Source organism: Pinus tabuliformis, chromosome 8 (genome assembly GCF_031772625.1).
Source record: "Pinus tabuliformis cultivar Carrire ecotype Pingquan chromosome 8, CPIR1, whole genome shotgun sequence".
Classification (NCBI taxonomy): Eukaryota; Viridiplantae; Streptophyta; class Pinopsida; order Pinales; family Pinaceae; genus Pinus; species Pinus tabuliformis.
Window position 1 is genome coordinate 1,218,863,688 of NC_142294.1, and position 13,754 is coordinate 1,218,877,441.

A 13,754-nucleotide genomic window follows, 5' to 3' on the forward strand; every position below is an offset into this window, starting at 1 on the left:
CTAGTGGAATATGCCCCCGTGGCATTTCTGGGAACATGTTATTGCCTATTGTTTCTTGTGAGTATATAGTGAACCTTTTGGTTGTATGAAAATTTTTTCCAACGGTTTTCTAGAATGAGGGTGGCTTGGAGCTTCCAAACGTCTAGGTTAACTATGGGAATCTAACTAAGTGGTGACACATATCTCTATGATGATAATTTATCAAACGAAACCTCAACATTTTGATCAATATTTTCCAATGGACCATGCCCCCGTGACATTTCTGGGAACGTGCTATTCGTTGTTTTTTCTTGTGAGTATACAATGAACTTTTGTTCATATGGAAATTTATTCTGGTGGTTTTCTTGAAGGAGGGATCTCTCTTAATCCCTCATGTTTAGAGGACTACAAAGGAAGCGCTGGTATCGAGCCCTTGCAGAGACCCTCCCCGTACAAGTCACAAAAATAAAAACAGAGTCATAGTTAAACTCTTTGAACAAGGGGCCTTATCATCCTTCTGTTGAGAAATTATCCTCCGCTCTATCAATGGACACAAACTTGGAAATTATGGCACGTGAGGGGACTTTGGTGATGGATCCCTTAACTATTAAAAAATCATTCTTCCAAGTGAAAGAGCCTACCAATAGATCTATGGAGAGAAAGAAAGGGTTGTCCACGTAGAAGAAAAGTATTAAATATAAGAAGGTTTCCTCAGTAGTTGGGATTGTTGTTGATCTTAACTCAAGTTTTTCTGAGTCCATGGAGGTGCCATGTTATCCCCCCTTTGATCCTGATGCATATTGGGGTAATGTTGAATCTTTTGAAGGCTCTGTATTGTGATTCCTTAGAGGGAAAACACCCATAGACCTTCCTCCATAATTATCATTATGTCAATTAATATAAAGGGCTTGGGATTGGCCCATAAAAAGATATCCCTCCGAAGCATAATTCTTTCAAAAAAAACTTATGTGATTCTACTACAATAGAAAATGGTGGACAAAGTAAAATCTAGTGTTCCACGGGGACTCGCCCCCCCACCTAGGGGTCTAGTTTCCTTGCTCCCCCGCGCTCCAGGGACTTGGGGACGAGTAGGGGTCATTTCCCCATGCTCCCAAAAATGAGGAAACTCAGGGGGACGTGCCAGGGGGTCGTTTCCCTTTCTTGACGGGGCGTTTCTGAAAAGGGGGGACGAGGGGGGTCGTTTCTCGTCTACATCTTCCACTGCTAACGTTTTGGAGGTTGATAATGTTATAGATCTGATACCACTTGTTATGGTTCTGATACCACTTGTTATAGATCTGACCCAGAAATATATGATAATATAAATAAACCCAAGAATAACAAGATCTGAATATAGAAATGCTTCTTTTTATTGATATCAAAACCCTTAAGGTAGGGCAACACCATACATTCACTCCTTAAGGAAGGAGAACACTCCACAAGCCATATGCCTGTTCATACAATAATCCTTGATATCTCTCAATGGGGAGTCTCTAGCCTCTATATAGGCCTCATACATACAATACCATGGGTCATTACCATGGTTCCCTCAATACCATCTATCTAATACCATGGGCCCATTACATTATTACTAACTACTTGTGGTCCCTTACATGATATGGGTTAACCACCTTATTTATTACTATGGTCCATCCCATTATACATTATTCCCTTGGGTACCTCCCTTTGTACCCCATATTATCCCCCCTAGGTATACTACATTCCACCCCCCTTAACATGTTTCATCCCCGAAACAATGGAAGAACACAAATAATAAGATCTACTAAAAAGAGTAGTCCATTGGTACCATGCATGTGCATCTAGCCATCCAAGAGAAAGGTGAACCCTCGATCCAACTGGTGCCTCGCTCACTTGAGATGGAAGTTGACCGTGTCGGCTCTTCTGTGTTGATGTGTAGTAGGTGGATCGCCACTCCTCTCTATCTATCATGTGGGGGTTGTTGTCCTTGTGGCTAATTGTTACAGGGAAAAGTGTCTATGCAGAACTCCTTGTCCCACTAAGGTGTGGTAGCTACCTTAGAAACAAACAAAGTAAAGTCTACTTTCGTTTTCCTTTATGAAAGATAGATGAGAGAAGAATAAAGGAGACCAACCTCTGTCTTGCGCTTGACTCCTTGTTCGGTTCCTCTCTCTTCTGATAGTCCTTTGCTACTTGCCTTCTCGTATACCCAGCTTCACAGAGTACCTGTAGGATCAAAGCAGCATAAAACTATACAAGAACATGGATCTATTATCATAAACAATCTAGGGTCAGATGTAAATTGACCATACAAATGCACAAAATATAGATTACACAAAAGTATGGAGGAAAACTTGAATAGCTTTATTGATAATCAAGAAAGAGCCAAGAGAGTTACAACCAGCTGTTCTGACCCAGCATCATCCTCTCAGCAAGTAAGCCCTTCTTCACCTCATACAAAGCTTAGATCACCCAACACTATGATGTTGCCTCAAGAAACTAACAGCAATTCCTTACAAGATGCAAAATTCCAGCCTCTGGATCTCTGGGATGAGGGATCCATATATAGATATCTGTAAGGGGGATGAGTCAGCTTGTGTTTTGATTAGTGTCTTCCCTCTGATAGTTCTTTCTTCCACTTGGAGATTGATGATCTCTTACTCATCCTTGGTTGAATTCAGAGAGGCAAGTGTCACAGGAGAAGTTCCTGGAAGATTCCATGCTTCTCCACCTTGCAGATTGACACTGCCATTTGTCTCTTCTCGCCCATCGCACCCCATAGAAGGGATTTTTGAAATGCAACGCACCCACTGAGTGTACTTAGGTGAGATGCATCGCACCCTGGCCATGGAGCAAGTGAAATGATCCTGTTTTGACCAGTTCTGAGTAGTTTTTCATGGAGAACTTCTGGGAGAAGCTGTAATCAGTTGACCTTGTTCCTTTAGGGGTTGGAACAACACTTTTAGGGACTTAGGAGCCCTTAGTTTATGGACATTTTATGCCTGGGGTTGCAGGGCCCAAAAATATCTATAACAGTTGCCCCCTAAAGCATGAGGTCGTTAATCTTTTTTGATGTCGGGTGAAATGCTTTATCATGAGGATCCGAAGTTCTTTCAAGCTGGGAGGAGACCTGTAATAAGATACAATACAATACATTATCTTCATAATATTTTCATGATCTAGCTGAGGCGGGCATTCCCGTGCTCAACTTTATAAATTCATTTTCATGTACATAGGACAGACAATCGTCTGAGTGTAGACTGATGATTCTGGTAGAGCCATCATCCCTTTGATTGGATGATTATCTGTGCAGCAATGATGTACATTTGATGTCTTTATTTCCCTGAATATATATCGCAGCCCGGATGGATGAAACTAGATCCGGGGTCTTCAATCTCGTTCGATCTTCACTCGAAGTACAAGTCGATCCATGTGAGAGATGTTATGGAGTCAAACATGGAAAGACATCGCCTGATTATCAACCAATGATGTAAGTTGTTAACATGCGCGAGAGGAATCACCGATAATGATAATGACCCTCAAGGTACTGCAGTACAATTCACATGGCGTGAATAAAGGACTTGGCGTCCAACACCACGAAAAATATTTCGGTCGAAGGCCATTGATGTAAGCCTTTCGCCGGAAGTGAGAAACTTGCCATTGAGGCATGCAAGCTTCAAAGTACTGAAGGGGTGTTCCTAGATCGACTTCTTGGATAATGAGCTAATGTCGACAAGAAGCGATCCGTCATAGGAGGGCCTTAATGAATCCCACATCGATGACACGGAACGGAGCAAATGATTTTAATGGAGGTGAAAACGGTCTGGTGATATAAGGTTCAGGGTGGCGGTCATGAAAGAATGGAGCGTAAACGTATTGCAATGGGTGAGACATAGGTGAATTCTCTGAGTGACTTCTCTTGAACATATCGGCGACACTGACATGATGGATTGGTAGCATTAACCCCAAATGTGGATGGTGTGATGTGACCATGGTTATGTGACCGATGAATGAAACAACCCAACCCGACTTGGATGTGGAGTGAAAGTGTCATGTTAAGAGCGACTTGCTACCAACAAAGTTTCTTCAAGTTTTCTTCCCAATTTTTCCCCAGTCATTGCTGACCAGTACCTCTTTATTTTTGTCAAGCTTGAGGAGGATAACATATGCTTGTTCTATAATTTGCCCTTCGGGCAAACCCATCGCTATGTTTTAACGAGCCTAGCGATAGTGAAACTCATTCTTGTCTACTATGGACAAGTTTGTCGCTATTAGGTTTTTAACGAGTTTAACGACAAAGATAACTCGGTCCTTTTCATTTTTAGAGAGTCTGAAAAGGGACGTAAAGGGAACTCCAAAACTCCTTTTTTGTCATCTAATCCCTTAAGTCCGAAAAAATATAAAACAATACAGAAGGGATGAATTTTCGATACTTTTAACGAGCCGAACAAAACAAGCGCTCGATCTTTTTGTGCAATAATCCCTCATGCCCAAAAAAGATTAAAATCTAAAGGAGGAATAGCACTTCCGGTCACTTTAACGAGCTGGAGAGGCCAATGGCTCGGCAATCTTTTCATATTTTACGAGTCAGTTGAAAAGAGCTTAAAGGAGACTCGTCTTTGAGGAACGAGTGATAAAATTGGGTAGTAACTAATTCTAGGTAAGGTTTGGAATTTTCCAATCATGGCAGTGTTACAAGGATGGCTAATAGGATCACTCTTCGCAGCTGTTCCTCAAAAGGGGTAAACAACCAAATGGAGGTGAATGATTGGCCAATACAGAGTGGAGGTGATGGCGAGAACACGACCAAGGCTGAAGTACTACATTCACGATGGTTATTTACCAGTTCATTTTTTAATGAGCTTAAACGCGGGAAGAAACATTTGCTCATGTCTTATGTTTATTTTTTAACGAGCTTGAACTATGTGCTAAAACTGCTCGATTAATCCAGTCGTATAATAAGAATGTCTCATTTAAAACGGTAATTTTTCAAATCTTTGCCCCACATCCTTTCTTTATGCAAGTTAGGAAATGACCAATCCAAAAAAAAGATAAATGATCGCTCTTCGCTTGCATGCCAAAAGGTTTGCATGCCCCCAGGTATAAAACAGAGTTTCAAGGTCACCTTTTATTCTTCCGACAAAACATTTGTTTTATCAGGAGAGGTCTACCTCTTACAGGTTACCAAAGATTGTTCTATTCACCCCGCAAACAAAACACTTCTTCGGCGATGTCTACCGAAATAGACAAAGGTGAGTGGCGCCGTCCGCCCACCCACATAACTTTGACAAGAGAATCTTATTCCAGTCCAACCCCCTTTTCCAATCACGGACGGGAGTGTCAGACTAGTCATATACCTCTCGCAGAAACCTATCCTGTACCCGAAGTTTTTCTGCTGAAGCAGACTAGGGTGCATGCCCCCTGGGTTTCAGTCACACCCCCGAATCACTCGCGCTCATCAGGCAGACGGACTGGGGATTGATGAGACATTCCTTGCGTGAAAAGACCATTTAGGGATGGTATATGACTATTTTCCATGTGTGAACCGGGAAATGAAAGCTGGTCTACGAGCCTGACCACTCTTCCTTCGTGCGGAAAACGCATTACTCTAAAGAGTGAGGAGACTGTTATCACTCAGGTTGTCCTTAAGCTCTAGAAAAGGATACGGCCGAGGTAACCACAGACCAACTTTGGACTACAGGTTCTAGCCAACCTGCAATCAGAGAGGGCTCTCTCTTTAAGGATTTCGCTTTGTTGAAAAGGATTTTAGGCTAGGTCTCGAGTTCAGAGGGTTTTTGTTTTGTTTTTGGTGGGAAAATTGATGTTTTCAGACAGAGAGGCAAGGCATAGTCTGGAAGTTTCAAACCATTGGGCGTGGAGTCGAGGAGTGTGACTGTTAGTGCTTTCACTTGGTCACAACAGAGGGAAAATGGAGCAAGACAGCTGCGCAGGAAACAATGTTTCAGGTCTAAGTGATGGAAAGAAATGCTTAGCGATGAGGGGTAGTTAAGAATCTCTCAATCAAGTTAGCAGTGGGAAGTAACAGAGCGCTACCTAGGGGCAGTTAAGAATCCCTAGATAATTGGCAAACACAGGTGAATTGGGGTAAACATGAACCAGAAGGAATTCATATTCATAACCAATTCATTCAGAGGAAAACATAAAGAAACAACAGAAATTGAGCATAGAGAGTATTTAAACTAATTCTAAGCTATTCTTTCTTTCTGTCATTTAGATAGCGATAACAATAAAACAGAGGTAAGATGCACTTATTGTTTCAGGCTGCAGCACAAGAATTCCATCTTCAGTCTCCAAAACATTCATTTACAACAAACAGTTTTCTCTCCAAGCTTTCTGCAATCTTTGATTATAGAAACAGTCAGGTATACAGTGCGGGTCTCTAGTGAAAATTCTCAATTGACCAACCCTTAAAACAATGCTGAGGGTGGTATATATAGGGCAAAACTATCTACAGAGTTCTTTATTACATCTTGACCTAATCAGGTCATAATTAACTGACCTAACTCTACCAGAAATAAATGCATGCAATAACTCGGGCTGCGCTGGGGGCGGCCGTATCAAAAACTGAATAACTTATGTAGTCCTTGGTGCCTTGGTGCAGTGTCTTTTGAAATAAATGTGCATGGGTTTCTGCTTCTTTGCTGTCCTGTGCTTTGAATGCCTTAATGGTGATTTGAGGGTAAGGATGGGCTGATGATGCCTGATTTGACTTTCTGGGGGCTTCATTAATATACAGGTGCTTCGAGCCCCTAAAAAATCTTTGCTGATACTCTTTGGCGTCTTTTCTTCCTTCTGATACTCTTTGATAAAATCTGGACTGCCGTTCTGATGTGTTGTGGGTCTAATCACGCATTGATTGTTGCTGTTCGGCCTCTGTATCCTCTGAAATTGTTTTCTGCTTCTTTCGGTATGCTCTGTGAAGAAAATGGATCATTTTTGGGCCTTTCGGGCTTCCTGGGGACTACGTAACGAAAGATTCCCTGAAGATTCTCCATTTCGGCCTAAAAAATCCTGCGATGAGCGATTACTGCCTCAGAATCGGATTCTGGGGCTCGGAAGTGCGATTTTTTGCCCTTCGCGCCAAAAGAAGTGCTGATGACGTCAGCATGATGTGACATTGTACGGCGGGTGACGTCAGCATGACGATGTGGTGGGATGACGTCATCATGTACGGATGGTGACGTGGCAGGTACGGTGGCAGGGATACGTGGCAGTGACGTGGCAAGAGGCCACGCAGGCAGGTGACTCGACATGGTGACTGGGCCAGGGGGGTGACGCAAGCGGCGACTGTGCGGGGGGTGACATGGGATGTGACATCACGGGCGGTAAGTGGTTTTGTGGCGCACCGCTTATGGACAACGGTGGTTTCGGGGGAGAGGGCTCCGCCACAACCCAACGGTTGACGCGTGGCGCGAGGTACGGCGGTAATACCGCCCATCTCCCGGACGCTAAACGTCGGGCAGGTCGGGGATGGGACGGCCCGCCCACCGTTGATCTGTGGGGCGGGCGATCCAACGGCTGGCGGGGAGTGTGATATGACGGAGGGATAAGGGGCGGCATATGCGCAGGAATATTCCTTTAATATTTGCGCGGGTGGGTTTAAACTTAAGAAATGGGGTTTTATGTGTTTAAAAGGCGCGGGTTGATATATTTACATTCGGACTTAGGGACAAGGGTGGAATATGGGTTTTTTGACAAGCGGGGTTAATATTTTATGTACAGAACGTAGGGAACAGGTGCAAAAATGGGTTTTTTAAGGTTTTTGAGGGGTTTTTGGGCTAGGGGAGAGGTTACTAGCTGACCAGATGTCAAACTAGCTCCTTAATGACTCGGATGGGCTAAAGACAGCCCCAGATGGACTGTGATTTCCCGGACTCAGTAGAATTATGGCTATAATGCCCGGGAGGGAGTATTTACATAAGGGAGTTTTATATACATGATTTTAATAGGGGAAGGAAAAAACTAATAGGGAGTTATATAATAAAGTTAGTAGTTAATATGGAGATGAACAGAGGGCGCTAAGGTATGAGACCTTAGGCTTTGTTGGGGAAAGAAGGCTCAGAGAAGATGAGTGAGCAATCCTTGGGTGAAGCAGATCCTCACCAAGGCGAATGTCATGGAAATGATGAAACTGAGAGGCTCAAGCAGATCTTGACCTCTTGGGGGATGTTAGTAAGTGACTTGGGGGAAATGAGAAGAAGGGGAGGTTAGTGAATTCTAGCTTGAGTACCTCCTTTGAAATAAAACTGCCTGATAACTGTGATCTGAAAAGATAAGACATTGCGAGACACAAAATTTATCATCAGTCATCATTCTGCCACCAAACAGCTACCTACCCAGCCTATTGTCCTAACATTTTTTCTTCTTTTCTGAGTAGGGTACACTTAGACTTGCAGACCCAGAATTACAATTTTTCTTTTGAATGTTTCCTATCTAAATCTGCACTTATTTCTGCCAGGGCCCAGATTAAACAGTTGGGTCCCTTTGGTTCTCTACCTATCTACAAATCTGACCAAGATTAAACTGTTTGGATAGATGCATTCTCTATATTCGACAACAGGAAATTGAAACCTAGGGAGACCAAGATTAGACTGTTTGGAACTCCCTTAAATGAAAACTCTTCAAAACTGGAACAACTCATCAAAATTGAACCTCAGCAGTGGCATTTGGACTAGCACACTCTCATGGTATCTTTTGGAAATATGGAACACTGTAGCTTGCCAAGTATGACATATTTGGCATGTAAAAATGTCAATCATGAAAAATGAAACCCTGTTGCAACAGGAGGCCAACAGAGACAATGGATCCCATGCAATAAATATAGTCTCGCCCAAGGAGTAGATTATAATCTAGGGGTCCTTGGACTACCATTACGTTCATTTGAACGGTTTTCCTTCTCAATGTTATGGGCACATTGGGAAGGATCCCTAACGGTCGACTGGTTCCTTTGTCAAAGCCTGTTAGATTTCTCATCTCAGGCAAAAGCGATGGCGAACCAAGCGCTTTCCAAGCAGTCGAGGAAAGGATACTCACAGAAGCCCCTTCATCTATGATGGTACCGGCCATGACCATTTTGTATATTTGAGTAATGATTCGAAATGGTACACTAGCCGGTAAACGGGGTCTGCCTAGTTGATTCCAATCGAAGGAAACAACTAGGTTGCTTGGAGGTGGGACCGAATAGACGACCGGGTACGACTCTGACGAACTTCCTTCCTGCGGTAAAGGAATGGGTAGATTGCCCCCATGTTCATCGGAGTCTGTGTTTACGAAAAGAATTTGGACGGTGTCATCCTTGTTCTCTTCGGTGACTATATCATCTGAAGATGGAACCTCTGAAGGCAAGACCGGGTCAACTGCCGCCTCGACCTTTTGACTTTCGTCTGGTGTGGATTCAGATGGTTTATCTTCAATGATAGATGCTTCGGCCGACCACCTGGGCGGGTCAGCCGGATTTTCAACTAGTGACGGACTCGGCAAGAGTTTCTTATATCCAGGAGGAAGTTGTAACGGTGAAACCGGACGATCGCCCAAAACTCTTTTAGCCTCGTCTAAGAAGGGACAACGGTGGATGGCGTGATCGCCTTCACACAGTTTACAAGGAAATCTGTATTTTCCTTTTTGTCCAGGGGCTTCAATTTCACTAGTCGACGATGTGCTTTCAACATGACAATCAGAGGTTGACGACACCGGATTGTGCAAACGAGGAGACCAGTCCCTTAAGATCCGAGGGATGCAGGGACAATCTCTGTGATAGTGGTCTCCTTTGCAAATGACACATGGCAATTTAGGCCTGGTCGGTGCAGTGTGTGGATTTTCGCTAGACGATGCTTGGTTGCCCCCTTTCACCTTTGGCTCCTTCTTCTTCTTCTCTTTCTTCTTCTTTTCCTTCTTCTTCTCAGGTACTTGATTTTTGGCTTTACCAGCCCCATCAAGCGAAGAGGAAGGAGGAGAGGAAGAATTGGACGAAGTGGAGGGTTGGGGGGTAACTCTGGAATCGTCTAGTTGCTGACTTGATTGTTCAGGAATTGCGGTGTTCTGAACGACAGAGGTTGAGAAGAGCCATACGGGCAAGCCTATTGTCAATCCTGGAAGCGACAATGTGGCCATATGGGGTGCACCAACATCTCCCCAAGAGGAGAAGGGACTAGGATTTCCTCCAAGGGGAACTCCTTGGTTGGTGGACTCCATTTTCTCAACCTAAGACCAACGTAGGAAAGGTGATGATTATTCCGTTTAAAATAAATTTTTAGACGCTTTGACACAACTTGTTTTTTCAATTTTAAAGAGTCGAGAAAAAACAAAAGATGACTCTAGTCGCCTTCGATTTTTAATGAGCCTAAAGTGACAAGTGCTCAGATGGACCTTTTCCGTTAAGGAGTCTGAAAAGGAACGAAAGGGACTGCTCTAGAAATCTAGGTAGAGGGATTACCAAACCAATCGCAAAACTGCAGAATACTTTTTACGGTACGGCAGTCAATCTTCCCGAATGCTGTGTTCAGTGCATTGCGATCGATAGGGCGGCAGACACGGCTTCCTATGGATAAAGGATAAAGCCTATTGTGGTCTCCCAAAATATACTCGACGGTACGTGGGAGCACAAGTCCGTATTGGCACTTGTCATCTCAAAGTGGAGGAATCACCCAACCAACAATGAAAGCAACAGTTACCACGTTTTACGATGCCGGAACACGTCTCTATCCTAGACTTCTAGATGTTGTGCGTTAGGTTCCAAAGCGTTGTTAGATTCATTCAATTTATTTTATAGTTGATCTTGCTTAAGAAATTTGTCTTTCAGGTTCACCGCGTGATGTATATACACAATTCCTAAAATGCAATCTAAGATGATAAACAATCGTTTTATCTTCTTTATGCCATGAAAATCCTAGCTACTAAGGAAAGATAGACAGTATTCTTTCAACAAAGAGCAAAGAGCACACACTATATGCACTGTCCTAAATCAAACCAATCAAACAGTCTAAATGCAAATGCACATGCATGTATTTGTTTTCAACTTTCTTAATATGTAGATGATAAAAAGAAAGCTTATGTGCAAATCTGAATTACTTTTAAAGCGACAGTACTTAACAAATTTCTTTCCAAAACGAAGTGAGGGTAAGAGAGACACTTAGCGATTTTGAAATGAAATATTGCTTTTCGACACTTTAAAACTCACAAATTCAAATCATATGCAATAGTAACTCATATAATCGACTACCAAACAAGGGGATTGTCTTCTATGGCTGAAAACGACAGCTACGACACTTTCAGATCAAAGAACGACAGCTCGATTATGTTACTTTTTTGCAAAAGAGAACTGAAAATGACGATAAAATACACTAAAACATTTACAGTTCTTTGCACAATGGAGGCGGAATAACAGCAAGGAAAAGGGTTTCAAATAGAGGTGTACTGATTACAGGCAGCAAAACTCATGAATAGAACTGAAAAGAGTGAACACAGAAACCAAGATTCAGGAACAAGGCCTAGTCTGATCAGCGCACCTGTAACACAGGGAAACTGAGATGCAGCGCACCTGCTACACTCGGGAAGTGCGATGAATGTCAGTTTCACAGAACAGAGGGTGCGATGGACCAGGGACGAGACTTTGAACGGGTTCTGGGTCACAGTTTGCAGTTCAGTTCAGGGATTTTGGCCGAGCAAATGGTAATCAGTAAATCAACAACAGGGGTAGATCTAATGAGGTTACTAAAGCTACCACAAGGGCAATTAGAGAGCTTGTAGATCAAGTGTTTAATTCATAAACAAACCCGGAGATTGACTGAAGTAGCATTGATCTACTTTGCATTCGTAAAACAAATGCAGTTCGAAGGCTAGCTGGCTTGGCTTCAAGCTCCGTCTGTAAGTTTATAAAGTAAACAAATTTTTGTTACAGGGAAAAGTGTCTATGCAGAACTCCTTGTCCCACTAAGGTGTGGTAGCTACCTTAGAAACAAGCAAAGTAAAGTCTACTTTCGTTTTCCTTTATGAAGGATAGATGAGAGAAGAATAAAGGAGACCAACCTCTGTCTTGCGCTTGACTCCTTGTTCGGTTCCTCTCTCTTATGATAGTCCTTTGCTACTTGCCTTCTCGTATACCCAGCTTCACAGAGTACCTGTAGGATCAAAGCAGCATAAAACTATACAAGAACATGGATCTATTATCATAAACAATCTAGGGTCAGATGTAAATTGACCATACAAATGCACAAAATATAGATTACACAAAAGTATGGAGGAAAACTTGAATAGCTTTATTGATATTCAAGAAAGAGCCAAGAGAGTTACAACCAGCTGTTCTGACCTAGCATCATCCTCTCAGCAAGTAAGCCCTTCTTCACCTCATACAAAGCTTAGATCACCCAACACTATGATGTTGCCTCAAGAAACTAACAGCAATTCCTTACAAGATGCAAAATTCCAGCCTCTGGATCTCTGGGATGAGGGATCGATGTATAGATATCTGTAAGGGGGATGAGTCAGCTTGGTTTTGATTAGTGTCTTCCCTCTGATAGTTCTTGCTTCCACTTGGAGATTGATGATCTCTTACTCATCCTTGGTCGAATTCAGAGAGGCAAGTGTCACAGGAGAAGTTCCTGGAAGATTCCATGCTTCTCCATCTTGCGGATTGACACTGCCATTTGTCTCTTTTCGCCCATCGCACCCCATAGAAGGGCTTTTTGAAATGCAACACACCCACTGAGTGTACTTAGGTGAGATGCATCGCACCCTGGCCATGGAGCAAGTGAACTGATCCTGTTTTGACCAGTTCTGAGTAGTTTTTCATGGAGAACTTCTGGGAGAAGCTGTAATCAGTTGACCTTATTCCTTTAGGGGTTGGAACAATACTTTTAGGGACTTAGGAGCCCTTAGTTTATGGACATTTTATGCCTGGGGTTGCAGGGCCCAAAAATATCTATAACACTAATTCGTTGCCATCTTGTTGGTTGTTTTCTTGCGGGGTGATGTGGGTGGTGATATGTTGAAGTTTTAACCAATAGTGGAGCCTGAGTGGTATTTGGTACATGTTGTGGTACCTGCTGTTGTTTCTTATCTTCCGATCTTATGCAACCACTGAGTCCTCATCTGATGTATCAGTACATGTAACCTTTTCTGCTTCAACCTCTGTTTGTGTTTGATTGTCGATCATCAAAGGCTCATCATCTGATGTGTAAGTTTCATTAGAGCTTTGTGCTTCTGCCTCCATAGTCTCTGCTTGGGTCTTAATGGAAACATCCTGCAATGTAATTTTCTTCTTTTTATACCAGAGCTTCAGGAATTTCATTTGCACATTAACATTGATAGTACCCATAGATTCCATCCAAGGATATCCTAAAACAACATCCATGTTATCCATATCTGAAGTGTAAAAATCACAATGCAACACATACTTATCCATCGAAAGCTTCAAATCTTTATAAACTTGCACATCCTCATCATTAACCTGTGTGTTTTCAATGTGTTTTGCTGGCACTTGCAATTTTTTTGCCAAATTGACACTTATGAGATTTTTCTTGCAACTAGGATTTATAGACACAATGATCTTCTTCTTCTGAATCAATCCCTGAACCTGCAATAAGGAGATACCTGTAGAAAATAACCCCTTATGTGTCTCATTCTCCTTTGTTCTAGCACGAGACCATTTGTCTAAAAGGACTCTTTCAAATTCTGCACTTGAAAGTTTGGTCAACTGCTTGTAGTCAAGTGAGAAACACCATTTAGCAGCCTCAGCTTTGAAACTAAGCCCTGCTATATTCTTCCAAAGTGTCCCATAT